Here is a 27,097-nt window from a genome sequence, read left to right as displayed (position 1 = left end):
GACCGAATTTTTAACGAAATTTTTAATAGGTTTGATTAAATATTCTCCATTGGAAAAGAAGATTAAAATTATTACAAATGAAATATTTCATTAATTGTTGATGGTAATTCTTTGATTTATTTTTCACATTGATATTTGCAAATTTAAATTTTTCATGCTGAATTAATAAAAATACCTTCTCAAAAGCTTTTTTGCGTTATTTTAAATAATAATATAAATAATAATAAATAATACAAAATTTGCCTTCTTATAATAAAACAATATACGTATAAAATATTATTCAAAACATACAACAAATATCATTTAACATTAGAATTATTTATATTATATATTTATTTTAATTACAATTATTTATATATAAAATTTGGCATGAAAAATAATGTCATAAATCATAAAATAAAAAATATATAATCCATTATTTTTTTTATGATTATTTTAGAATTAATGGTACTCACTAAATTCTGATTAATTTTATTCACAAGAATCGGTCATTTACATATGCAATAATCTAAAGAATAAAGCTATGAAACAATTTCAAGCACATTTCTTGATCGTTTGCGCGTTTAATCGAACTAACTTGGAAAGGTCGAGGAACGCGTGGAAAATGAGGAAAAACGAATGTTCAAGGAACACAGCCAGTCATGACTGTCGTCTAGACACGACTAAAAGTCGTTCCAGCGCGTAGAGAATGCGAAAGCCAATCGCCGCTGGCACACAGACAACCGAGAGAGGTTGGTGGTTGCCACGTCCCCTCTTCTCCTTCGGCCTTCTACGGCTGAGTTTCACCTTTGCGGAAGCTTCGAACGGGTTGAGTGTAGGTGTTGGACAACAGCGGCGGGATCCACTCTATTTCGCCACCAAGAGGCGGATGACCTGGCTAAGCGTTACACGCCATGGACTTTGCAATAATCGAATTGTTAGGCTCGATAGTTTTGCGTTTTCGACCTAGTTCAGAAACGATATCTTCTACTACTGTCTTCAAGCATCAAGAGTCTATAATCTTGTGACGAATGGACCGTGAAATTGATCGAGAAGAGAGATTGTTTGATCTCTCTGAAATGATGACTTAATTGTTTTGGTGTATATTATTATTTTTGGTGTATGAATATAAGTATCTAAAACTTTGGATTTTTAACTGATATCTTAATTTTTTTATTATTAACATTTACTTTATTAATAGGTATTTAAAATTCGAACATCTACAAAATTTGGATCTACGGCTAAAGGAAATTCTATTATGAAACAAACGATATTTTAATTTTTAAATAATTTCTTTTTCCTTTCACTCATCGTTTTTTTCTACGTTGGATAAAATAATAAAGGAACTCACAATTTTGGTAGAGTAAAATTGGGATTAAGAATTAATTTATTCTGTAAGTGCTTTGGATTTTAATTCTCTAGTTACTCAATTTTTATCATTCTTTCCGCAAAGAGAATTCACTAGGAATTAGGAATACAATTTTTTTATTTAATTCCATACTCGTGAATTCTTTGGGTGGTGGCATACCCACGGACTTGAGCCAATCTTTCTTAAATGTTCACAAATGTCTATCATGTCTATATATTTCTTATTTCTTGAATGTGAAAAAATTTAATAAATATTTTTTGAATGCTATCCAAACTGAAATTATATATTTTTTTAAAAATTAAAAAAAAAAAAAAAGAAAAAACAATTTTCTTTACATTTCATTGAATATCATAAGCGATTTTTTAAAGTTAAAATTAATCAAAGTTATACAAAATTTTTATTTGTATAAAGTGAATTTTTTGACACGAGAGGTTTAATTGGGTTAATTGGTTTCCACGCGATTACGCGAATGAAGCATCTGAGAAAAAAAATTCACGAAAACGATATTTCCTTTTTCGCGAGAAGCCAGACGAAAATCATGGATGAGGTTAACCAACGAAGAGAATTTTGTGTTAATTAGCTGTTGCGCTACTTATAAGGGAAGCAACCGGTTTGTTCGATTTTCGTAATCGCACGGGCCAGTGATTCCGATTCGTGAAACGCTTCTCCTTTTTCTTGGTGAAATCGTTTGATCATTTGTTAATACTGATTTTCTTCATAGTGTTTGTTCAATATTAATTTTTTTTTGCTAAATTTATGAATTATACATTAAATGAAATTATGAATTTTTAATACGAAGAAAATTACACGATTATTTTTGGATATCTATATATTTTTTTTTAAGATTTTTATAAAAAAAAATAAATAAATTTTACCTTATTTTTAAAATTCCACGATAAGAACAATCTTATAAATCTTTTAAAAATTAACCAAAAGATATATAATTAATATAATTCAATTTTCTTTTTTCAAACTATTTATTTTTAATAAATTTAAAATTACAGGTCTTTAAAAAAATTAATTTTAAATTCAAATATGTTATTTTTATTAATAATAATTTTCTTTTCAATGTTAAAAAATGTGATCGTACTAACGTATGTATCGATTTCACCAGTGAATCATCAGTAAGTACATTGATCATTAAGTATCATTTACATGTATACACCAAACCAGAAAAAAAAAATAAAGATAATTTACTTTATTTGTTACAGTTTAAATAAACGAAAGACAAAAGCCAACATCGAGTTTGTTGCCCGATATATGATAATCCATCGATCGTGGATCTATTTGTCTGGACAACGTCATTCGATATTCTTCATGGAAACCTAAGATGGAAGCGTGGAGGGAAAGCAAAAGGGCAACGTGTCCACAGGATCTTTGGTTGGAACTAATACATCAATACCAACCTTTTCTTGACATCGGTGGACGGTTGGTGAACGGAGCCGAGTCGAGTTTCATTTACACAAGCTCCCGGGCGCAGGTGAACAAATCGAGGAATAAGAAAAATATTATGCGACCACCTACCTCACTGCTTGTTGCTGCATCGGTGGTATCTTCTTTCTTTCTTTCTTTATTTTGTACCGTTCATATTATTTTATTTTTCAATGGTTGGTAACACTGCGTTGCGTTACCAAACGATGCAAAAGTAGCTAGTAGTAATAGATTTTAAATTTCCAAATATATTTTGAATAGAGAAAAATTAGAGAAAATTGTTAAAGAATTTTGTGGTAATCGTAGTAAGGTAATAGCAAATAAATTTTATTCATTTTCTTTGCTTATAATTTTTAGAAATTTTTAGATTTCTAAATTGAAAAATTTTGATATAGATCGCTCGCGATATGTATCAGTATGCTATTTCTCTAAGGCTATTGATTATGATCAGAATATATAAAAAACGAATGAAGTCAATATCTTTATTTTGGATTTTAGCATTTCATTTGGATTACTTTATAATTATTCAGAATGATTCATTGATATCAAAAAAAAAAAAAATATCAAAAAAAGAAATTTTTAGACGAAGAATTTTTATATATTATACAAATTGTATACATTTTATATATCCACTATCGGTATCATAATTTGAAAATTACTGATCGATATTTTTCTCCTCGGTTTTTGTCCCTCTTGAAATTGAATCCTATTGGCGTCACCGTTGAAATAGTTCTACTTTAAAATTCAATGATCTTCTCGAGCTTTCCGAGCACGAACTACCGGAAAGAATCGCCCTCACGATATGTCAACCGTTTCTTTTTACGTTCCACCATTCTATTATTTACTGGATATATACGCGTTCTTTGAAAGAAAACGTAATCTTTGTCAGAATTATTTTCAAATCAGCTTTGACTTTCATCAATAAAATTTTGGAAAAAATAGAAAGAAGTCGATTCAATCATAATTTACAAATTGACAATTAAATGAATTTTTTTATTAGTAATTTTTTATTGTCTGAAAATTAGAATATGAATAAAAATAATTGAATTTCTATTTGAATTAAAATTTAAATCTATAATAAGTTTGAATTTGGTGTTTGATGAAGTCCAAGTTTAAATTTGAATTTGAATCTCAGTTTGAATTCAGTGTCTGATGGCTTATACTCATCAAACATTCAGGCGCACGCTTCCGCGTGCTACAGTTTCCCGAGACTTAATTTGAGTCTGACAGTGTGTTACAACAAGGACGTATAATTCCACATCAGAAATTCGTCGAGTCAATTTGCTCTTTAAACTTGCTACTCTATATAGCAAGAAGTTGGACTATGTTTTCCCGACACATTTGCTGTTAGGAATTTTATGATTTATTTAGCATGATTCTAAATTTCCTACTTTATAAATCTATTTTAATTAAAATTTTAGTTAAAAAAATTTTCCTATAAACTTTAATCGAAAACCAATTCTTTCGAAATGGATATTTCTTTCAATAATGAATACAATAATATAATAATATATAAATTAAAAAAAAAACTTTATTTATTGAAATTGAATTATAGATTAGATGAATTATAGATTAGATGAAAGAAAGAATGTTTCATACACAATTATTCTTTTACTTTCCTTTAAAAGCTATTTTGAAAGAAAAGTATTTTAATGATATTAATAAAAGAATAAAAGAATGATAATTCTCAAATCATTTTACAAATCTGTTTTTAAAATTGTTTTAAAGGATGTTGCGGCAAGAATAAGTAAGGCAGTACGCTGCTTTATCTACAATTCTATTACGCTTGCGCTTGAGCGATCTCCGTCGATAGCGCTCGGCTTTTTCCGACAGTTTCCGTCGAGTCATCGGTTCCAAATTCAAAGTAGTGTCTGTCGTACCGTGAAGCTATCGAGTTCAAGTAAACAAAGCGATTTTCAGCAAGTCATTTATTGATATTTTCTAATCTTCCTACAGGTATTTCAACCATGTTTACAGAATTTTAGGCAGATATTTTTATTATTACATTTAATAATAAAGTGCGTAATAAATAATTTTAGTACAAAGAATTCATATTCATTTAAAATTATAATAAATTCCAAATAAATTTGAAAGCTAGTAACGTGTTATATCAAGAATGCTTTCATTAGCTCCATTTTCAAAGGAAATATTCGAGAATTATATCGATAAGCACAAACAAAGATTATAAAAGATTCAGAGAAAAGAAAACAAAAGAAGAGCTGCCATTTTGAAGGAACCTATTTTCACGAGCTGAGATAAAAGTCTACGAGAAGAAAGACAGACAGAGGAAGGCAATTTCTTCTAAAAGGCTGTTATCCCGTGGCTTCGATTCCTTTCGAGGATAGACATGACCCGTATAGAAGTTTTAACGGCGGAAAATGGCCGTAGTGACAGATTTCTCTTGCATCGTGCGGACCTCGCGAACTCAGCACTTTACACCGAGCACCTATCTCTTCTATCATTCTCATCAACGTCCAATTAACTATATGAAGATTATCACGGCAGTAACTTCGAGTGGACCGCTCGATGAACCGTGCCTCTCATTTTCGAATGACGAGAACTTTGGTTTTGAGGGAAGAGAGATGGAAATTTTGAAATTTTTAGAAGATTGAGGATCCTTGGCGTTTTTGGTAATTAGATGATTGAGAATATTCGATGTTAATTTTTGGTAAGAGAATATATTTGATATGAATTTTTTTTTCTTTCACATCTTTTGACAATTTTTTCAATTTGTATTAGCATTTTAATAAGAATTTTATAATTTTATTTTTTCTAGAGAAAATGTTTCTGATTAAATTTCACAATTTTTTAATTTAATTAAAAAAATTAATTAAATTAATAAAATATATAAACAAACATATGAAACAAAATTTAGAAAATATATACGAGTGAAAATACGATTTCATGACATATTAATTCTTTATCGTATGATAGAGGATTAATATAATTTTTAAATTTTTCTATTCTCTTCAAAATTAACGAATCATTACTGTTTTAATAAATTTTTATAAAATTCTAAATAATAGATTTAATTAAAACGTTAATTTTCAATGAGAAACAATTTGTACATAGTTTTCGGTCGTATAATTCTCTCTACACGTTTCGAACAAGTTTCCTCCCTGTTTTAGATTTAGTTTCCTCGAAAAAGCTGACGGGTGTCGAGTAATTACGTTGACGTAAAAGAAGAGAACTAATGCTTAATGTATACGAAAGTGCATAAATTTTATATTCTAGCTTTTTATGCAAACAAATTTTTAAAAATAATAATATACTAATTTAATTTAATTTCTGAGAAAAAAAGATATAGAGAATTATTAATGTATTAGAAATAATCTAATTTTTCCAGTAGTTATAGTTTTTCGAACATTTCTAATTGATATTAATGTCATTGTAATATCATCATAGATATCGATTATTGCATTTGATTTTCTTCCATTTCTGAAAAATTATTTTTTTTACAGGTGTGTTATTATTGCATTAAAAAGAAGAATCATTTCAAAGCAAATTTTACATGAAGATTTCTAACAAATAAAAGATGATTCCAGAATGAAAAATTAAATTATTAAACATTTAAAAATTTCAAAATTAATTTTTGTATGTTGAATGCGTTTTCTTATAAAAAAAAAAAAGAAAAGAAAACGATTTACAATGATTTTAAAAAGGAAATCTATTGTTCCTCTGATCGAAGGATTCCTCTGATTCTCCGAGGACTGGTAAGAAATCCGACTAATTCTCGAATCCGCGACAACACGGAAGAAAACAGAATGGGGTGAGAAAGAGCTGACCCATTTGGCGGTAGAATAGCCGAAGGGGTTGGAAAAGAGGCAGCGAGTAGAAATAGGCGAGAAAAAAGGGCAAACCTGTGTGTACGGAACACGCGGGTATCTTTTGTCGCCGATCCTGGCCACCGGCGTCCCGGCATAATTAAAATTCTACAGATTCGCCCCGGAAGTTTGGACCACTTCCAAAATCCTCGAACCAAGTTACTCATGGATCGATCCAAATCTTCTGTCTGTGACATCGTTGAATGAAGAGAGCTGCGATCGACGATGGGAAAGTTAAGTGTACCAAAGAAAATCAAGGAGAAATTGTTTGGCCAAGCTTACGTAGAATGAGAATGATTGATCGATCGACGTGATATTGACGGCTTTGGGTTTTTTGAATGATGGTTCATGATATTTTGTGATGGAAAATTTGATAGTTACAGCAATGGTAGTTTGCAATTTTTTTATTTTCTTCAAGTTTTAGATGCTTTTTGTAATTGTTCTAATTAATTTGTTAGAATGATCAATTAGAGGAAGTATTAGAAATATAGATGAGTAATAGAATAGTAATAGAATTATAAATGATTTGCAATTGTTTGGATTTAATGTTTTTATTGCAGATTGATTTAATCATTGGGTTAATTTAATCATGATGAGCGAAATTTTTCAATTCGATCGTTTCTGTTCGGATCACATTAAGATAATGATCATATTGCTATATGAGAAATTGGATATTCCATTGGAAATTGAGAAATACTTTCGAATGTATCGTGACACGATATTAAGAGAAAGGTAAGATTTTATAGAACGAATAGGAGACCAAATGCTAAGCCAGTAATTGGTTAAATATTTTATTTGAGGAATCTTGAGAGAGAGGATTCCCAGAAATTGGCCGCTTCGAGCAAATATTGAAATAGGCTTCGTAAATGGTTCTGCTCGTTTAAAAGGAAACGTGGTGATGCAACACGTACAACTTTCCATCTGATCCCAGGTGAACTGTCCTTGCGTGTAACGTTTTTACTAGCGACTTAGTGATTGTGGCTACTTGTTGTAAATCGATACCAAAACGACATTTTCTTTTCTTTTTTAGATTTCATGTCACAGAGAAAAAAATCAGAAGAAAAAGAAATTATAAAGATTACAAATATACGATCCAGGATTTAAAAATCTTTCGAAAGAAGAATAACAAATTTTAATTTTTACGTTAAATAAACGAATTAAGAAATAAAGCAAATTGATATAGGAATTAAAGAATAAAATTAAACAGAGTTAAATCTAGTCGTGAGTCTTCATAAAAATTTCAATTTACATTAAAATCAATATTCTATCACTGATATTTTTATATTTCTAACATTTTCTTCTTTTTTTTTTTTCCTGTTTAAGATACTCGTGTTAGCTTGTCCCTGGAAAAACGCGACGAAAGAGATTGTCGTAGCTGCTGATCGTACAGTTTCTCGGTTACATTGGCGTAACCGGTTCTCCAAGACTCCTCGTGGAGTCTCTTTGTATCGGGCGAGGCCTGGATTCGTGCCGTTCAAGCGATTTTTATTAAACGACGTTGGTTGAGAGAGTACATTGTTTGTCGCGAATTGCGCCTCTTGTAGTGAGAGCTAACCCCTGCCACAGTACAATCCGCCCCCTTTCTTCCCTTGTAATTGCTGACTGGTAAATTGCTTCGAAGAAAAATTAATTTGCGTTACACGTAATTGTGATGGAACACTTAATCATTAATTTAAATGTTAAAATATTTGTAGAATTTTATCTATATTCGAATCAAAAATTCCAGAATCGTGAATGTTCTTCGATTTAAGGATAAAAATATTCTAAAACTCTTTAAATCGAAGTTTCAAACGCAAAATTTTCTTTAAAATTATATTCATTAGATATTTATTAGATATAAATTATATTATTAGAGATAGAAGCTTTTTTAAAACCCCCGATCACTTTTCACCTTATCAAACGGAGAACTAGACATCTTTGCCACCCACAATCTGTTCCTTCCCACTCAACCCTCATAATTCATTCTAAAATCGCTCGTTCAGCACCCATATCCCCTTTTCGCAATCTCTTTCTCAGTGTTCCGCACGTGGAGAGCGCGATTGCCCAATTTTCCTCAATTTTCCCCAAAGCAACTTCGAAATCAGCCCAGTCAGGGAAGCGTGCACGACCCCGCCAAGCTTTTATATTTGCTTAACATTAGATTACGCTCCTCGAGGGTATGTAGGTCGTCTCGTTTGTTCCCAGTTTCAGGAATTTACGATTAAGTCCCGCAGAATTGAATTTTCCAGGCTTGGAATAACTGCGTGCCGCCATTCTGCGAGAATTTCGAGTTGAACGCGATCTCTGTTCCGTGATTGGTCGATGATTTATTCAGTCGTTTCTGGTATCCGTGTGAAGTTGGTAACAGTATTTTTGACGTTCTTATATTTGTTGTATAAGTTTTGTGCAATAAATTACACATTTGGGTCTATAAATTTTGATAACATATTTTTTTTATACGATATATATTTTTTGATATGTGTTCCTTTTCATATGTTTATATAAATGTTTTTGTGCAAATGTCTTAAATTACTATTTGTTTCTATATATGGTGTTTTTTTTTAAAAGACCCAGATGTTAATGATAATTAATCGATAGTTTTATATAAAATGATTCTTGGAAAAAAACAAAAAGAATATTTTAGAATCTTTCCTTGACAAATTTAAATTTGTTCGAACAAACTATCTTAATTATATCGCGAAAAAATTGTATCTAATCAAATAACGAAATTACGATGAAATTAATCAAGAATCATTTTTGTTACGAACTTTTCAATTACATTAATATTATACAACAATATAACAATATTAACAATATTATATTATATATTATATATTATATTATATTAACAATAACATTAATATTATACATTTTCAGATTTCTCTCAACTACGACAATCAAATAATCAGACTACATGCCATCAAATACTACATTCTTCAAATTCAATGCAAATGGAATCGAATCGGAAATTCTCTTATTATTTCGAAAAACTCATGAATGGAAAGTAAGACTTAATCGTGCAGCTTTTCGCACGCCTCCAAATCGACTTCTCGAGCAGCTGACGCGATAATTTATCGGGCCGTTTAACTTTCGAGTTTCGTTCGCGTGAAACACGAGCGGGGAGGGAGAGGGAGAAAAAAACTCGATACAGGAAACCAGTTTCGAACAGACCGCGATTTCAATAGATTCTACGACTCTCTAAACACCGATTCCTTCTCGATTTACTTACTCCAACCCAGATCGAATTTTATCTCGTATTCTCACTCTGCAACACCTCTGAAATTCACTCTGCGTAATGGGTATAAAAAAAAAAGAAGAAAAAATAAGGAAATAAAAAGTGGAGAGATAGAATGATGGAAGAGAAGAAACGGAAGAGAGAGACTTACGCTCCTTACACACAGGCGGAGAAAACGTGGCGCGTAAATAGAGCGAATAAAGGAGGTCGAGTTGAAATGGGGTTGAAAATTTGTAAAGAAGGGGAAAGGGTTTTTTTTTTACGAGTTAATGAAGGGAAGCCAAGGCAAGAAGGTTGAAAGTTAATTAAGAACAGCCTGGAAGGAATGAATATTTTTCTTTTTTTTTTTTTTTTCCTTTCTTTGATGATCGTACTTCGTTCCGTACAATGAAAATTTGTTGCATTTCATTAAAGATTTTTTTTGTAAATTGTGTTCTTGTAAATGTAAAGGCTGAATTATTTAAAAAAAAACATAAGGATGATCATTAACATTTACATATATGTGGACTATTTTAGATACGATTGGATTCATAATTTTAATAATAAAAATTGTAGTGGAAGTACAATTTGAAGTAAAACTAATAAATTGGATAAATTAAAAGAGATTTATATTTGTGTACAATGATATGAAATGTTTCAATTAAAATATTCAAAATATGAATATAGAAGGGTTGAATTCGTTGCAATTGAGTATAGTTTCAATGAAAGGGAAGCTTGTAACGATCGATTCCGAATTTATTAAATTATTTCTTCGTTACGTATTTATTAACCATCGTGCCCATTTTCAACGATGAATTACGATAGTTGGTATACATGCATCGATTATAGGGAAATTTTGAATTGGATGAAGAGCAACGTCGATATTAACGACAGTGATTGCTGCATTTTCTATAAACTTCCATCCAATGTACAATTGTTTCAATAAATAATTCTTTCATATATTTTTTAATTTTTCAAGAATATAAATAATATTGTGATTGATACGCAAAAAATATTCGATATGAAAAAAGAAATAAAGAAAAGATAAAAATAGAAAAACAATTATTTCGTATACCGTTAATCTCTTCAAAGATTTTTAAGTAGTGGTATATAAATAATACTATAATCGATGTGCAAAAGACATGGAAAGAAGATAAAAGTGATTCCGTAAACCATAATCGTTTGAAAAAATGAAAAATCGTGAGACCGTTCGCAGAATCTTCGATTTTCCTAAGGATATCGAGCGAAAGAACGATTTAACCAATTCTAGAAATATTATTTGTTGAGACTATGGGAATCATTAGCGAGCAATTTATCGTGTCGTCGTAGGGAAATCGAGCGTCCAAACACGGGGAATCGATATTCCATTACGGAGGATCGGTGGTTCGCCAGAGAGAGGCACGATAAGAGGGCAACTATGGCGAACGGGGGTACCGCTTTCAAGATGGAAGATAGAAACGTCTGGGAAATGAAACTTGGTTACTGAAAAGGTATCTATCTCGCTGCTTTCCGAGTTAATTTCGTTGTGCTCTCGTTTTTCGTGATAATTTTTCCACGATCGATCCTGATGTGTAAAAGTAAATTTCTGGTAACTTTGCCAATAATTAATAAGTTAATTTGATTCATTAATCTAAATTTGTTTAATTTTACAGAATTAAAGACGAAAGAAGAAATCTAGTAAATTCATAATTGAAACACAATATATAAATGAACTTTTTTTAGTAATAATTCAGTTCATTTTTTCTGCAACATAAAATTTGAAATCTATCAGGATGAAATCATAAATGATTTATAAATCCATATAAATATTAATAAATTTATAGCCGAACACAACATGAGTAAGTAAAATTTTTCTAGTAATTTCTAATAATTTAGCTAGTAATTAATAATAATTAGTTATTTTCATTAACTTAAATTTTTTTAATTTCACAATATTATAATAAATTGTTTTTCAGAGATTTAAGAGATCAATTGAATTCTTAACCGAAAATGCTCTTGACAATATATTTTAAAACTTAATCACGAAATGGCACCACTTGAAAATTGTTTAACGAGTATTAAGAATATTCATTTCATAATTATTTTCATTGTTCAAATTTACCTTTCACCATTTCTCTTAAATTATTCGAGAAACAATAGATGTAATAAGACAATCACCCTCATCACGAACATGGATTAATAATTATTATCTAACAAGGATACTCATAAACGGATATCTTTCTTTGTCATTAATTATCTGCTCGTTAATGATCAATTACGAGCGTATCGTATTTTTCGTTGACAATAAAGCAAGATCGAAAAACGATGAAAAAGAAAGAAAATCATTTCTGGAAATCGAGACAGTCTCTACTAATCCCACGATAAATGCATCGATCGAATCGATGGATATGAATACTCACTCTTATTATTCGCCATTAATTGGCTGGTAATTAGCCATTGCTAATTGAGGTGTTCTTTCTCGACAAGCAAATAAAAGCTGACTCAAAAATGAAGTTAAAAAAGAGATGATAAAAATGAATTTCATGGAAATTAGTCTTTTTATCAATGATTGATGGTGGGATTGATAACTAATAAATGAAAATTTACATTAGGACATTGAATGTGTATTTTTTTTTTTTAATTGAAAGTGATATTTGAACATAATTAGAGAAATTATAATAATTATGTCAGATAGATGGAATAGATATGATAATTCAATCAAACAATTAGACCAAAACTAATTTTTAACAAAAGGAATAATTTAAAAGAATAACAATGGATTATATAAATAAAAATTATGATCCAGATTCTACTTTAATAATTTACTCTCATAGACTCTTGAGGAATGCATGGATAACATTTTATGATTAATTTAAAATCCACCTAAAATTAATCTTTTTCAAAAGTAATAATTTAACAGAATAATGTTGCATTATGTAAACCGAGATTGTGATTCAGATTTTACAGTATCCTTTCTAGTAGAATTTAAAGCGAATTCATGGATTTTCGAGCTGGTAGCCTACAATGAATTTACCTTCCCTAGCGAACGAATATTTAGAAGGCGGGTCACAGAGAAGAACAACACGAAATAGAGACACGATGCTCGTTGGAAATACTGAATAGTCTTTCCACGGTCGTCGAATAAGTCAACGTTTAACTCTTGTTATTTGGAAAGACATTTATACTTAGCAGTATCTCTTCCAATTTCATTTTAGATGCTCTTGTTTTACTTCACAAAATTAGTTTGACAAGTATCTTATTAAAATAAATTCTTTAAAACAAATTTAATTTAATTTCCGCTTTTTAAAATGTATTCACTATATTAAATCAATATATTTATTTTAGATATATTTACAAGAAAGATCCAAAAATATTTCCTGTTCTCAAATTTTCTAAAAATTACACTTTTTCATTCCTAAATTTTCATAATTTCTCTTAACATTTCAATTTCAATGTTTTTTTCTAGAATTTTTACAACTTACAATTGTTAAAATCTAGATACTCTGTATTCTAGAATTGTATGCTTCTTTTTCCAAGAATCACATAAATATTTCAATTCTAAAATTTTCCTTTTTTAAAAATCATCATTCTTTTATTTCATTCAAGCTTTCATAAGTTTCTTTACTCCAATATCTCTATTTCTACAATTCCTAGAACACATTACAAACTTTATTCTAAGATATTTAATTCTTCCAGGAACCACGTCTTACGATTTCACCCCTTCCATCTCATGTTCTCTTGCCAAAGTCAAAAAATCGTCTCGTCCAAGAACAACAGAACGCATCATTATTACGCTGAGTGGAAGGACGAAAGGCGCACGCGTGGTGATCGGCGTGCCTATGTGCACGAGTACACAAATAGCTCATTATGAACGAAGCCCGTACTTGGACCCGTCGCGCGCACTACGTAATTGGGGTTAATGATCGTGTGTACACCAGTGCCTCTCCTACTTGTACGCGAACCACCACTCGACAACTTGGCCCGGACCAAGCATTCCACTCTCTGGCCATTAGCAAGTGTAATGCCGGCCGTGGTAACACCTCGTTTCTTTGCCCATTTCCCTCATACTTCTACATTTTCTTTGGCCTCATCTTGACCGTTCAGGTTCTGCTCCAGGGAATTTTCTTTTTTAGCTTCCTTTTCTTTTTTCCTTTCTTGTGAAAGTGGAGAAATGGAAAAAGCTTTTGACATTTTAATGAGGGATTGAAGGATGGATGATTTGGAGAAAGAGATATCAAAATACTTTACAATTAGAAATTTGGTGGTAACTGATTAATTGTAATTTTCTTTTTTTTCTTTCTTGTGAAAGTGAAGAAATAGAAATGGATGGATTTTGATGTTTTAATAAGAGATTAAGGAATGGATAATTTAGAGAAAGAGATTAGAGCGATTAGAAATGCGGTAGTACTCAATTAACTATCGTGAAACGTGTTAATTATCTGAGGAAGCATATGCATGCCAAATTTTTGAGTATAATATAATCGAATTATGATAATTCAAATTTGAAAAGAAAAATACAATAATCCAGATAATTGCTATATACAGATTAAATTTCTATATGTAACAAATTTCTGAAAATAGTTTTAAAATAAATAAAGTGAACTTTGATAAGTATTTGAATAATAACTATTCTAGAATATGATAGTGATTCAAAATCTTTAACAGATACTATATTATATATGTATATATGTACTAAAGTATATGTATAATAAAACAATATATCTACATAAGAAAAATTCATCGAGTGGAATAAAATCTTGTCAATCCTTGGAATTGTAATGCTCGACTATATCGATACTCGCAAGTATATAACGAGAATGCATGACCGAGGACAACCGATCGAGGGAATGTCTCTATCGATAATGTCTTGATCGAGAGACCGGTTTTCTTTGCCAAGGTTCTTTGCCTACCTTCGAGATTATCGGTTAACTGTACTTGTCCCGTTAGTTCACCGTGATAACGGGAGATCGCAAAAGTGCTCGGTTCTAAGCGAAGAAGTAAGATTGATTGGAACTTACTTAGTCTTAATGGATCTAATTTTCAGCGAGGAATATTGGATCTACTCACCTACAACAGAAAAGAAAAGATATTCTTTATTAAATGGAAAATTTAAAGAAATGTAAAGATATATATTAGTAAGATCTTTATGCATTTATGAAAAATTTAAATGTACAGAAATTTGTAGAAGATATATATATATATATGCAAAATATGCAAAAATATATAAAATATATTATGATAGTAAGATGAAATAAAATGTTTAAGTTTCATACATTTAATTGAAATGATGAAAATGTGCATTTGCATAAGGATTTATAATTTAATATTAATATAGTTGAATAATTTTGTAAATGTCATTGCAATCTATCTTTTTTTGATGAAAATTTAATGATTTAGATAATCTTTTAAGATAAGGATCAGGACTATATATAAGTGATCATATATAACAAATTTGGAAACTGTTGTGAAACATATTATATAAATTTTTCATAGGAACAATTTAAAATTTCAATCAAAATATGTCCTTTAAAGGACAAATTTCATTATTCCAAATTTTACTAATAGATTGCAAATTAAAATTTTTTATAAAGTAGAAATATAATACATATCTTGCTTTGGATATTTCATGTCTATTTGCATATCATATGCATTCTGTAGATTTTTCTATATTTATTAAATTTTCCATAAATGCATAAATATTTGTATTCTAAAAAGAATTTTTGGATTAATCATTCAGTATAAAATGCATAAATATTTCGCACAAAAATAACAAAAAAGAAAAGTTATGAATATATATCTGATTCTATAATCCCGGTAGTGCATACTTTATAGAAATAGAGAAAGGAATGAAAAATATCAACGTGAAAATGTTAAAGAATATATAATTCAGCGAGGAATTTAAAAAGCATCTATATCCAGTGCATTAAACGATAAGTTTTCAATATTCGAACGATTAAAAGGGAAAACTGAACGATCGATAGGTAAAGGGAGAAGAAGTCGATGGTTAATGCGCACGACAACGTCGCAGTGAATATACGAATTGAAATTGAAACTGTTTTGTTCAAGGCTGTAAACTGGGAACATGTGGAATCTTATCGCACGAAACTCTTTGCATTCTCGATAAAATAGAATGGTGAGTTATAAACAGAATGGTCGATGTGAGATTATTCTCAGCGGACTTTCGAATTCGCGAAATTGTACTGTTCTTGCTCGATCGATAACTAGTGGAATTATGTGTGAATTGGCAGAGAGAAATTTGCGTAATTTCGTTATTGATCGCATCACAATATTCATATGAATCTGCTTTTGATTGTTTTTTTTTCTTTTACGATTAATTGATTATTGTATTTTTGATAGGAATTTTTGTGAAAAAGATGGTGACATGTTGCTGGTAAATTTTTGGGAAACAGTTGCTAGTAAATTTCTAGAGAATTGATTCTCGGTGAATTTTAAGGAAATTGTTGTCATTGAATTGTGAGAGTATCAAGTGTCAGTGAATATTTAGAAAATTGAAATTTTATATTTGAAAAGAAAGAAAAATGATTTATTTTAAATTTTATTTATATATAATATTTCTAATTAAACATAACAATAATAATAACGGTATCTGTAAAACGATCATAAATCACGATCGATGTATTTTTCCATGTCTCCACAAAGTTAGGTTAAAAGCCAGTATACTAATTTCTATCCTCTGGGCAATTACAAGCGATGAACTATAGCACTACGTGATTAATGCACATGTTAAACAAGATCACATTTTCCAATATTGACTAGATGATATCTGGAAAACATTCCATCCCACGACAAAATGATTTTCGACATTACGGTTTAAATGTCTAGTTCGTAAATAGAACAATTCATTTAAACAATTATAATACAAGTAATAATTTAAAATTTGTATATAAAAAAAATAATTTATACAAAACTACAAATTTATAACTACAAACCACAAAACTTTTTTATGAAATCGAACACGATTCGTTCATTTCTAGCAACAAGAAAGAATAAAAAATGTTGAAAAAGATCTATTCGCAACAGGGAAGCGAGTTACGATCAACTGACTCATGTCGTCGAATTAATCGGTAAACGAACGATAAAAGGCTTATCTAAAATTGCGAATGAAATCAGATTAACGAGCTCTGCGGGAGACATTGCGATCAATCCGCAGTTAGATTAAATAGGCTAGACATCCATTACCGGCGCGTCACGAGAAAAGGGGTGAGAAACGAAAAGGAGAATAGGAGACGATCCGTCTCGACGGCTTTAAACAGATAGGAAGTTCAAAACGGATATATTTTGGGAGAAACTACGTAAGTACTTCTAATTTTAGAGATATTAAAATTGTTTCTATCGAAAAATAATTTTTATATGTTTTTAGAAAGATAGATCGATTCTACGATTTTGTATCAACGAAAATTGTTTTTAATAAAAACATCGATGAGAAACGTTCGATGGTTTAATGATTTTAAGAGACTAATCGATTATTTTTCAAAATTTATTTTGTTTGAAATATATTTGTAGAGATATATTTTCTTTTATTATTTTTCAAAGGTGAAAAATTTATTCGTAAATTTTTTTTTTTAAAATATATAAATTTATTTTATTTTTTAAAGTGAAATATTTCGAAGAATAATCTGATTTAGGTTTTATTTGTTAAGGTAAAATAAACGATGCGTTGAGGATTTATAGTTTTTATAGAATTGTGGTATAACGTCATATGATTATTTAATATCGATTCAGGAAAAAAGTAATAGATTTTAAATAACGATTTTCGATAGTGATTTACGAGAGGTTTAAAGTTATAATAATAATCCTCGAAATATCATCACCTGTCTAAAAAACATATATTTCTATAAATTTTCACAATTACATTTTCTATTTCTTTTCTTATTCTATTACTAAATTAAATTGCTCATAAAATCATCAAGTATAAAGAAGTATCATCTCTCTTCAATTGAGACATCTATAAAATAAATCAATAAATTAATAATTTTCATCTGTAAACAATTCAAAAACAATTCTTTACAACTGAAATATCTATTAAAATTAGAGAAAACTTTAAAGCGCTGTAACTTCGAAAATACTTTCAATCAACAAATGAAAGATCGTCAGAAACGCAGAATCTTGACATTTAAAATGCACTTTTATTCATCAACACGATTTCCAATTCCGAAGATATCGTTGTGTAAAGAAAGAACTAATTTTTTAATCATTTATTATTTGCATCCTTGTTGGCCTCTCTCTTGCATTCGTCTCACTAATCTATTCCAAACTTTAAACTAGTGACAATTGTGATTCCAGGAAGACATACGCATTTCTAGGAAAAAATATAAGTCACTGATGATTCAATAATCTCTGCATCGTCTTAATCGCTATGGATATTTTAAATTCTTATATCTCGACAACTGATTAAGATATCGAGATGAAACAAAAAAAGACTTCAGTGGCCGTTTCTTCTATTTTCTCAGTGAGTTTTGATAATCAAATTTTCAATTTCTTTTCACGTAATTTTCGCATGAAAATTTTCATTCATCCATGCATTGTTCGATAGGATGCGATGCGAATAGGATATCATTAATGGATCATCGAGGGTGTATCGGACGTTCGCAAGAAGGACGACAACCGGGCGACAAACGGCCACGATGGATACGCGTGAGGACGCGATTAATCGATGTTAAGTGCGTTATAATGATGTCGCCGTCGGGCAAATTCGAGTCTCGTAAAATAGCTTGTCGGGAGACTCGTGGATTCTCCACGCGTATTCTGCCGAGGTCTCGACCAATAATTCAATGACGATTGATCCGTGCGTGCCATCGATGCCGCCAGAAAATCTAATACGCCAGTCAATCTTTCGCCTTTGGAGATTGATGAATTGGGATTTATCTTTGAATCCGAATATATTATCTCCAAGCCTATTTACGGAATTATTCAGTAATAAAATTACTGAAAAAAACAATAATAATTCGAGGTTTAAAATATGCTTGAAAATATTCTAAAAATCGAATTTCTCCTAACTATTTCAATAATAAGTTATTAATTAATAGATATGCATTATATGAAAAAAAAAAAAAACAAAATATCAAATATTCAATATTCGAATTTCTTTTAATTATATCTTTTAATCAATGATATTTTTTGAAACAAGAAAAGTTATTTTTTAAAAAATACAAAATCAAATGTGCTTAATTGGAATACTTTGCACGTATAACGAGGACATGTATTTACATGTGATTGAACACAACGATTTCAGAAAAGAGATAAACGAATGTTGTTAACGCGTGTTCTACACGAGCGTTACGATAATTTACCAGAGTCCCTTTCGTCATTATGATAATCAAACAGGAATGAACATGTCCCACTAATTAAATTGCCAACACGCGTAAGATGCACTTGGATATCGGTCATCGATTATCCGCGTATCGCGCAATTAATCTCGCACCATTATTAATTCCTTCGTAGCCAATGATCACCGCCCCCTCTTCTATGACACCTTGCATAACTTAATCTGACAATTCTATCCTTTATAGATCTTAAGAGGATAATCGGCTAACGAGTATAATTTTCATATCAAAAATTAATAAAATATATTTTTGTCATATTTTAAGAAGAATAAAATTGATTAAAGGAAAGGATATATATAAAATGTTAAAAGTAATATATTAAATTGAGAAAGAAATAATTAGTAGTTCTTCAACTTTTCTTGGTACATACAAAAGATCCTGAAAACATACTTGGTGTTCTATGTTCTTTAAAATAGGATTCAGTAATATTCTTCTTTTATGGTAGGTTTTTTAATATTTTTCTTTACCAATTTCTTTAATATCTAATCCTATTAACACATCCCATTCTTTTCTATTATCCTTCTTTCCCTTTCTTCTTCTATTTCAATTTCCTTCAAAGCAATAATACCTTGATATTTTCCTTTATAATAAAGTAGACTATAAATTTTCTTCTAACAGACTATATATTTAAACTAATATTTATACTTTTATATTTTCAGATTTTCTCCAAAAGTCTCCTGACACATCATATCTCTTTTCCTTTTTTTTCTTCTCCTTCCTATACTTTTTTCTCCCCTCTTTTGCTTCAATCCCCCCTTTCTTTCTTTCTTTCTTCCCTCCCTCCCCTTCAATCTCCATCTTCCCCTCCCCCTTCCTTTAACCCCTTTGCTCGCGGCTTAAATGGAAGCACGCTTGCACGTGGCACGAGTCAAACAGATGCGTTTTACGCGTAATTTAACCCAAGCCTCGTGAAAACGGTCGACGACGACACACAACCGTGTTTCCACGTCCTTTGTACGCCTTCCGCTGCTCTGGACGTCGACGCGACTTTGACTCCATGGAGGCGGACACGTAGACATCCCCTTATCCCCTTTGCGGCCAACAAAGCCACGAGATCCATAGGACTTCGGCCTGGATATACACGTATCTGCGGCTCTGATGGCTAGAGTCACGCGCCTCGAATAAAATACTATCCCGTCGAGACCGTTACTTCTACCACGTAACATTTCCAGCTTGTGTGTCCTTCCACCATGTTTTATTTATAAAGACCGAGGATTTTTCTCGAGGATCGGGAAGACGCCGAATGGAATGAGACTTAAGCTTGATTTGCTGGGAATCGAGATCTGGAATGGCGGTTTTACGCTCGTGCAACGGCGGATTTTTCGCCTGGTAATAATGGAAGAAACGAGGAGTGTCTCCTAGCTGAAAATTTATGGGTTCAAAATTATGGGAAAAATTGAAGTAATATTTGCTTGTTTTGATATTTTGTGTTTGATATTTGAAGTTTTTAATCGAAAGATATTTTACGAATGAATTAATATAAATGTATATTTTGTTTCAGAAATTCATTTTTGGGATATTGTTTTGAATTTACAACAAATAACGAATCGAAAATAATAAGTCATGTTCATGGAATTGTTTGATGATCAGAATAGACTCAAAGGAAAGATGGAACGTACAAACATAAATTGTCGAATAATAGGAGTGATTGACCGAGTAAAAAATCTTTTATTTTCTTGCTCCGTTTCTCTTATATTGCGAAATTCTTTCCTTCGTGAAAAATTCACGAAATCGCCTGGAAGTTTCAATCGACTGTTTCTCAATTCTTTAAGAATAGCATCGATAAAGAAAACATCTAAATTTGTGGAACAAGAACTATTTAGAATCAAAATGAAACGGAATATTCGATTATCAAAAGTCTCTGAAAAAAGTAATCAAATATTTTCCTTCACGAAGTAAAAATTTCGCAAGAATTTCGAATCGAGTATTCATCGAACGTATCATTTCTATTAAGTAGATATAATTCATCTTCATTTCAGAGCGGGCTAATGCTCCTTCCTTGATTCCAACAAGATATCCGGGACAGATGTTTGCCATCAATCAAAGTGTATGTAACGATTAATCCATCACGTATATCATCGCACTGCGAGAATTGTCGGGAAGATTATAAGAGACTTCTACACGCTTGAGACACAACTGCGAAGATCAAATTACCCCATCTTTCACGTATATCTCACGTTGTTTCTTATAATGGCGATGATAAAATTGGAAAATTGAACAATTTCGAAGAAGCTTTAAAAAGTTAAAAAAGATTGAAGAAATTTATTTTTATATCTCTTAAAAATTTGATAGATGATATAAATATTGAAAGTTGCATTAAGAATGCACTAAAAGAGCGAGATAAAAATAGTCCATAGCGTTGCTCAAGTTATACAGTCTTCAATATCTATAAAATCTTAGCAAGAGTTATAGAAAATCGAAGAGTTACAGCAATTTTTAGGAACTTTTGACAAATAATTGGAAATAAATCGGGGCGACGATATCTCTGGAGATAAAATTTACTGTGGACGAACTAAAGAAGGAAATATAAAAGAACGGAAGTTTGAGTCGTGTCGCTTAATTAAAAATCAAGATCGTGTCACGAGTGAAAGGATATCCCTTTCGGAATACTTGGCGCGAGTTGCGAACTTTTTACGGCTCGTGAAAATGAAACTAAGTTTTATATCGAAGTGAAGGCGTGCCTTCGTAAACTTGGTCAACCTTCGCGACAAAAACACTTGAACATTCGTGGAAAAAGAAAGGATAAGTATCATTATTTCATTAAAATATCATTACTCGTTAAAATTAATTTCTCAAAACGATATTACTTATAGGATGATTTGACGGACAACTATGCATTTTAATACATTCAATATCATACCAAAAATCTAACGAAATCCAAAATATGTTACACAATATATGCAACAGCACCATACAAAAGAAAATGAAGAATTCACGTCAACAGAATAGAAAATGTTGGTAACAAAAAATTAAACACGGCCAAAACGTTCAATCTCTAACAAACATCATATTTGATACGATATATCAGCTGTTCCAATAGTCGTACTACGTATTTCAAGAAGGTTTTCCTTTTTAAAAAAGTAGAGCCACTTGAACCTCCTTTCCGCACAAAGTAACTCGTTTCGAGTTGTTGGCAAATTGAAATCGATCGATTCCTCCCCCTTTTCTCCCGGTATTCCTTTTTACACCACACTCTGATTCAATTTCGAGAACAGATGCAATCGCTTAGAAGAAGGGACGGGACTAGGGGATGGGGTTGAGAAGCGGAGCAAAAAGTGGAAACTATTTTTCCGGGTGAACAACGAGCATGAAGGTTAGACGCTCTCTGGTGTAACCATTAACGCTCGATTAGAAACGTATCTTTCGTAAAATTATCCTTTCCGGCCTTGACTTTGGAGTACCGCCTCCGGATGAGCTCTGTTTGGCTCTGTTGGATACTTCTTGTCCATTCTTCTCGCCCATCCGGATACTTTTATTCGTTCAAGGATGCGTCACAAATCTTGGAAAAGAATTGTGAGAATCTGGTAATCTGTGGTTGGAATATTTATGATTGTGAAAATGGAATGGAGAATATAATAGAGTTTTTCTATTTTAGATTTTCATCGTTGGAAAACTATTGAAATAGAAAGTTTAAGTGATATTTAAAATTATCATTTGATAATATAAAGGAAAAAAGAAATTTTTCATGAAATTCTACGTTATTTAAGATTTGGAATTGATAATTAGAAGGTGGATTTATGGATTAGCTTCAATAATCTTAATCTTTAAGCCTAATGGATGACTTCAATCGAATTGGACGAGTTAGAGGACTAAATTTCGCTTCTAAATAATGTTCACAGGTAATCCCTGAGATTCTTAAATTCCAGATGTGTTTATCACACATGAATAAATCATCTTTTCTTATCTTCTTATAGATTGAATTCTAAAATGCTTATAAGAAGAAGAAATAATGAATCATCGTAGTCGAAAGTGAAAAACCAGAATATAATATAAAATATTTAAATGAGATACATTCATTTACACTCAATATTTACACTCAAAAGTTTTAATACAGGATTATAGTAATTCAATTAATAAATTGGAATAATTAGATTTACTATATTCCATATTATTATAATATTCATGGCTGAAGAAGAATCCATGGAAACATTAAAACATGAAGATCATCGATGAAGAAACGAATGTTTGAATCTAATTTCTCATAAATTTATCACAAAAACCTCGTCACAATTCAAATCTCCTTTTAAGCTTTTTAAGCAAGAAAATTATTCCAATAATCGAACGCATTTTTCCATCAAAGCAAAGGCCACGTGTCCATTGACCAATATCGAAACCTATCCCTAAATTCAACTAGGTTTCCAGGCCGGGCGTAATTCCGGCCTTCGGTATAATGAGAGTGGCCGTAATTTCGGAGGGTAAGCCGGCTTTCCATTTGCCAGGAACTCACTCTCTACCCACAATCTCCTTCGACCATGGTATCTCGCTGTCCGTTACGATTCGAAGAAAGGAACAGTGGATGGAACCGAACGCGAGTGATATCCAGAGACTATTGAATGACCTTAATCCAATTTCGATTGGACCTTCAACTAAGGTCCATAAAATCGGCTGCTGTCTCACACAAGTGGATGAAATTTGAGATAATGTGGCTCTGCCTATGATAAAACATGATGAAACATAATTGCAATTTTATTCCCTAATTTTTCTGTTTTCTAGTAAGTATATTTATCCTTTTAGAAATATCCTTTTAGAAATATATTAACAGGAATATTATATAGGAATAGTATAGTATTGTATCGAGATCTTCATGCCTATTATAAGAATTCTATAAATATATTAATATTATTAGATAGAAATATATGATGTCTATTGAATATAATATGTAAAAATTGAAAAAAAAAACGAGATAATCAAATGAGATTCAAATCCATATCTGTCAAGTCCATGAGATAAAATTCTATCTCTTATGACGCCCTTTAACTTTCTTGTTCTTATTCATTTTTATTTATAATTGGCATGGAGATTTCGATATTATAATATTATATGATATTATAATTCTATATTTTAATATATAGTGTATCTACTTTTCTAGGTAAGGTATCTAGTATTCAATAAAAAACATATAGAATTGGGCATACAAAAATATTTTTTAAAACATATTTATTAAATTATAATCAAATTTAATAAAAAAAGATAGAATATTAATATGCAAAAATCTAAAAGAATATATATATACTATATGCGAAAAGGGCATAAATCGTATCCAAAACGAATTACAGATTATAATAATTAAAGGAATGGATCTTCATTTCATTTCTTTCAATTCATGAAAATTTGAATTCATATAAATATTCGCAGTCCAGACGCTTCAATTTAACTATAAATATGTCGCTCACGTTTTCGAATATCGTTTTCCAATTCACCAAGAGCGGACAGTTTCATGGACAGCTGCCCAGGATCCCATCCCTAAATCTTTAAAATGGTTTCAGCCACATCATCCTCCGCCTTCCTCCTCCAGCATTACCATACTGGAACACACGCAAAAATTCCGACCTCGAGGCAGAAGAAGAACGCGTCAGACGTGAGAAACATCTCTCGAGGCCCCCTCGGGTGCTGGCACAAGAAGATATTATCGATAAAAGGAGTCTTTGGTGGCGCGTTTCCAATGTAAAAGCGGGCCGAATCCGCTCGTGTTCGCGCATATAAACCCCGTGTACGTGTCGTCACAATATATATGATGGATCCATCGTCTCCTTCGTGTTCCTTTCCTAGGCAACAACCCCCTTAACCTACTTATCCAACAAGAGTGAGTATGACTCGAGCCGATTTCAAAATTTGGCAAAATTTCTCTATAAGCATGATTGTAATTGGTAATTTAGATGATAATATATTGTTAACAAGTATTTGGATAGTTTACAAACTTATTGTTCTTAAAATCGATGCAATTTTATTTGAAATAATTGTATAATCATGATTATATGGGATTATTTTAAAGGTTCTTTCATATCCGTTAATTAAATTTTTTTGAAAATTACTTTATAGAAAGTTGAAAAAATTCAAAGGAGCTCCAGATATTAAAAAAATTTTATAGATAACTAAAACTATGGATTTAAAAATTGAAGGCTTCTCTTTACTTAATTTTAAAAGACTGTTTGCAATTCTTTAGCATCTCGTTAATCCAATAAAATAAAAAATTGGTGTCACTCTGTAGAATGTTTCTTCAATGATCAATTTTATCAAATATTTAATTTAAAAAATAATTACAACAAGATCAATTGTCGATCAATTCTCTCTATCTTCATGGATAAGTTCAGCTGGGTGATTAGCATAGGTGTTTGAACAATCATTGAACTTAGTTCAATAAAACAGGATTTAGCTGTGGCCATCTTTGCGAACAGCGTTAAATGAAGCGATACCATTTAACGCCGCGTTTGCTGCAGCACTGGGACAATTTTGGGTTAAATGATGGTCCGATGCGGCCGTTCTAAATGTCCGCTGCAATTTCTACTAATATCGTTCCACTTGCACTATTCGTAGTGTGCTGTGGTTTTATCAAGAAATACAATCAGAAATCAAACATTTCAATAAAATAAGTAATACTGCATTTTAACACAATCGTGCTTATTGATCAACTACGATTTCTAAAAGAACTCGCTATATTTCATTATAAATACTTTATTTTGAATAATAATTATGAATAATTATTTTTTTGGAAAATATTTTTAAAATTAAACTTTTAAATTAATGTTAAATTTTTACAGGAAAGTTCAATTTTGTAAAATTGATCAATAATATTAGACTAATAGTAATTGAGAACACAAGAGCTAAGTTGCTCTGTTAAATATATTTAAAGTACATATTTATTCTCGATAAAATAAAATAATAGGTACTCTGAACATTCGTATGATTATAATTAATAGAAAGAGAGAGAGAATTTCTTAATGTAAGAGATACAATATTTAGTCAGAATAAAATCGCATATTATATATTATAAGAATAAAAATCATACAAGAAGTGATAAATAGATATCATCTCGAGTTAACTTATAATTTCAGTCTCAATTTTTACGATTATTAAATAAAAACAATTATATCGTATACCTCGGTATTAGAACACTGGGAATCCAAAGTAACCAAAGAAATTGCATAAAAGTATATTTCCTTTAAAGTAAAGATAAATCCACAGAGAGAGGAAACACGACAGAGAGGAATTTTCCCGATCTCATTCCGTTTTCCTGTACGTTGCCACCTAACACAATTCAAACAAAGATACAATCGTCGAAGACCCACAACCTTCTCACTCCACGTACTACATTCTTCTTTACGGGCGTCTTTTCTCCCCTCTGGCATTTTTCTTCTATCTCTTTTGTGGTCTAACAGATCTCTAATTGAAAAATATCTCTAGTCTCTTTGACTCTATCCTATAGCCTTTCATTCGCGCCGAATGTGGTCACGAAACGACTCTCTAAGAAAGTATACACGTAATATCCCGCCGCATTGGGATAAGGTTATGCGCGCGCAGCGGGGGTGGAGAGTGGGGAGAACAGACTCGTAAACTCGAAGCCGTGTTGCTTGGCCTAATTAGGAGCCGTTGCATGCCTCAAAGCGACGATAGTGGGGGACGGAGGACGCACAAAGCCGACTAGGATGCACTTCGACAAAATGTCCCTAGGAGAAATTTTTCATTACGAGTTTGAAATCGCCTCCAACGCACATTTGTTACCGCACATGATCTCTCCTTTTCTTTTTTAATATTGTCCTATTTCGAATAGACTTCGTTAAAATCATGGTCAACATCTGGTTACTTTTTGATTATTATCGATTATTATTATATGATCGTAAGAGATTTGTCTTTTGATTTATTTAAATTCTTTATGAAAAATATTTTAAGATCATATAGTTCAAAAAATATTAGAAATAATAAGAGAAATTTTTCTTAAGGATGTCTAGCAATTTCTTATACATTTTCAGTAATAATTCTA

At 31.0% G+C, this 27,097-nt stretch overlaps 1 protein-coding gene, 2 long non-coding RNA genes and 1 pseudogene across 10 annotated transcripts in view; 3 read left to right on the top strand and 1 right to left on the bottom strand.

The window, feature by feature from the left end:
* Nucleotides 1-27,097, bottom strand: part of LOC122711723 (tyrosine-protein kinase Btk29A) — a 159,448-nt gene that overhangs the window by 50,105 nt on the left and 82,246 nt on the right. Inside the window, exon 1 of one of the 6 annotated variants that reach the window (XM_043930741.1) lies at nt 578-627. The exons of 3 other annotated variants lie outside the window; for them this stretch is intronic. The gene's annotated coding sequence lies outside the window, so the exon portion shown is untranslated. Of the gene's footprint in view, nt 1-455; nt 628-27,097 lie in introns of those variants that run through there. 2 more of the 6 variants (XM_043930739.1, XM_043930740.1) reach the window with 2 other exon arrangements.
* On the top strand, nt 1,249-10,856 carry LOC122711729 (annotated as a pseudogene).
* LOC122711731 lies at nt 16,285-18,759 on the top strand. The gene is made up of 4 exons (XR_006346164.1): nt 16,285-16,658; nt 16,771-17,088; nt 18,080-18,245; nt 18,330-18,759. It is a non-coding gene; the product is annotated as an uncharacterized LOC122711731 (long non-coding RNA).
* On the top strand, nt 19,827-25,326 carry LOC122711730. Of its 3 annotated transcripts, XR_006346162.1 has the most exons (7): nt 19,827-20,520; nt 20,621-20,775; nt 21,099-22,643; nt 22,715-22,958; nt 23,034-23,831; nt 24,209-24,922; nt 25,159-25,326. It is a non-coding gene; the product is annotated as an uncharacterized LOC122711730 (long non-coding RNA). The 3 variants fall into 3 exon arrangements; XR_006346163.1 differs by having other exon boundaries at nt 21,099-22,632; nt 24,209-25,326; XR_006346161.1 differs by having other exon boundaries at nt 24,209-25,326.

The sequence above is a fragment of the Apis laboriosa genome, unplaced genomic scaffold (genome assembly GCF_014066325.1).
Source record: "Apis laboriosa isolate Shangri-la unplaced genomic scaffold, ASM1406632v1 scaffold17_cov146, whole genome shotgun sequence".
Classification (NCBI taxonomy): Eukaryota; Metazoa; Arthropoda; class Insecta; order Hymenoptera; family Apidae; genus Apis; species Apis laboriosa.
This window is presented reverse-complemented; position numbering and strand designations above follow the sequence as displayed.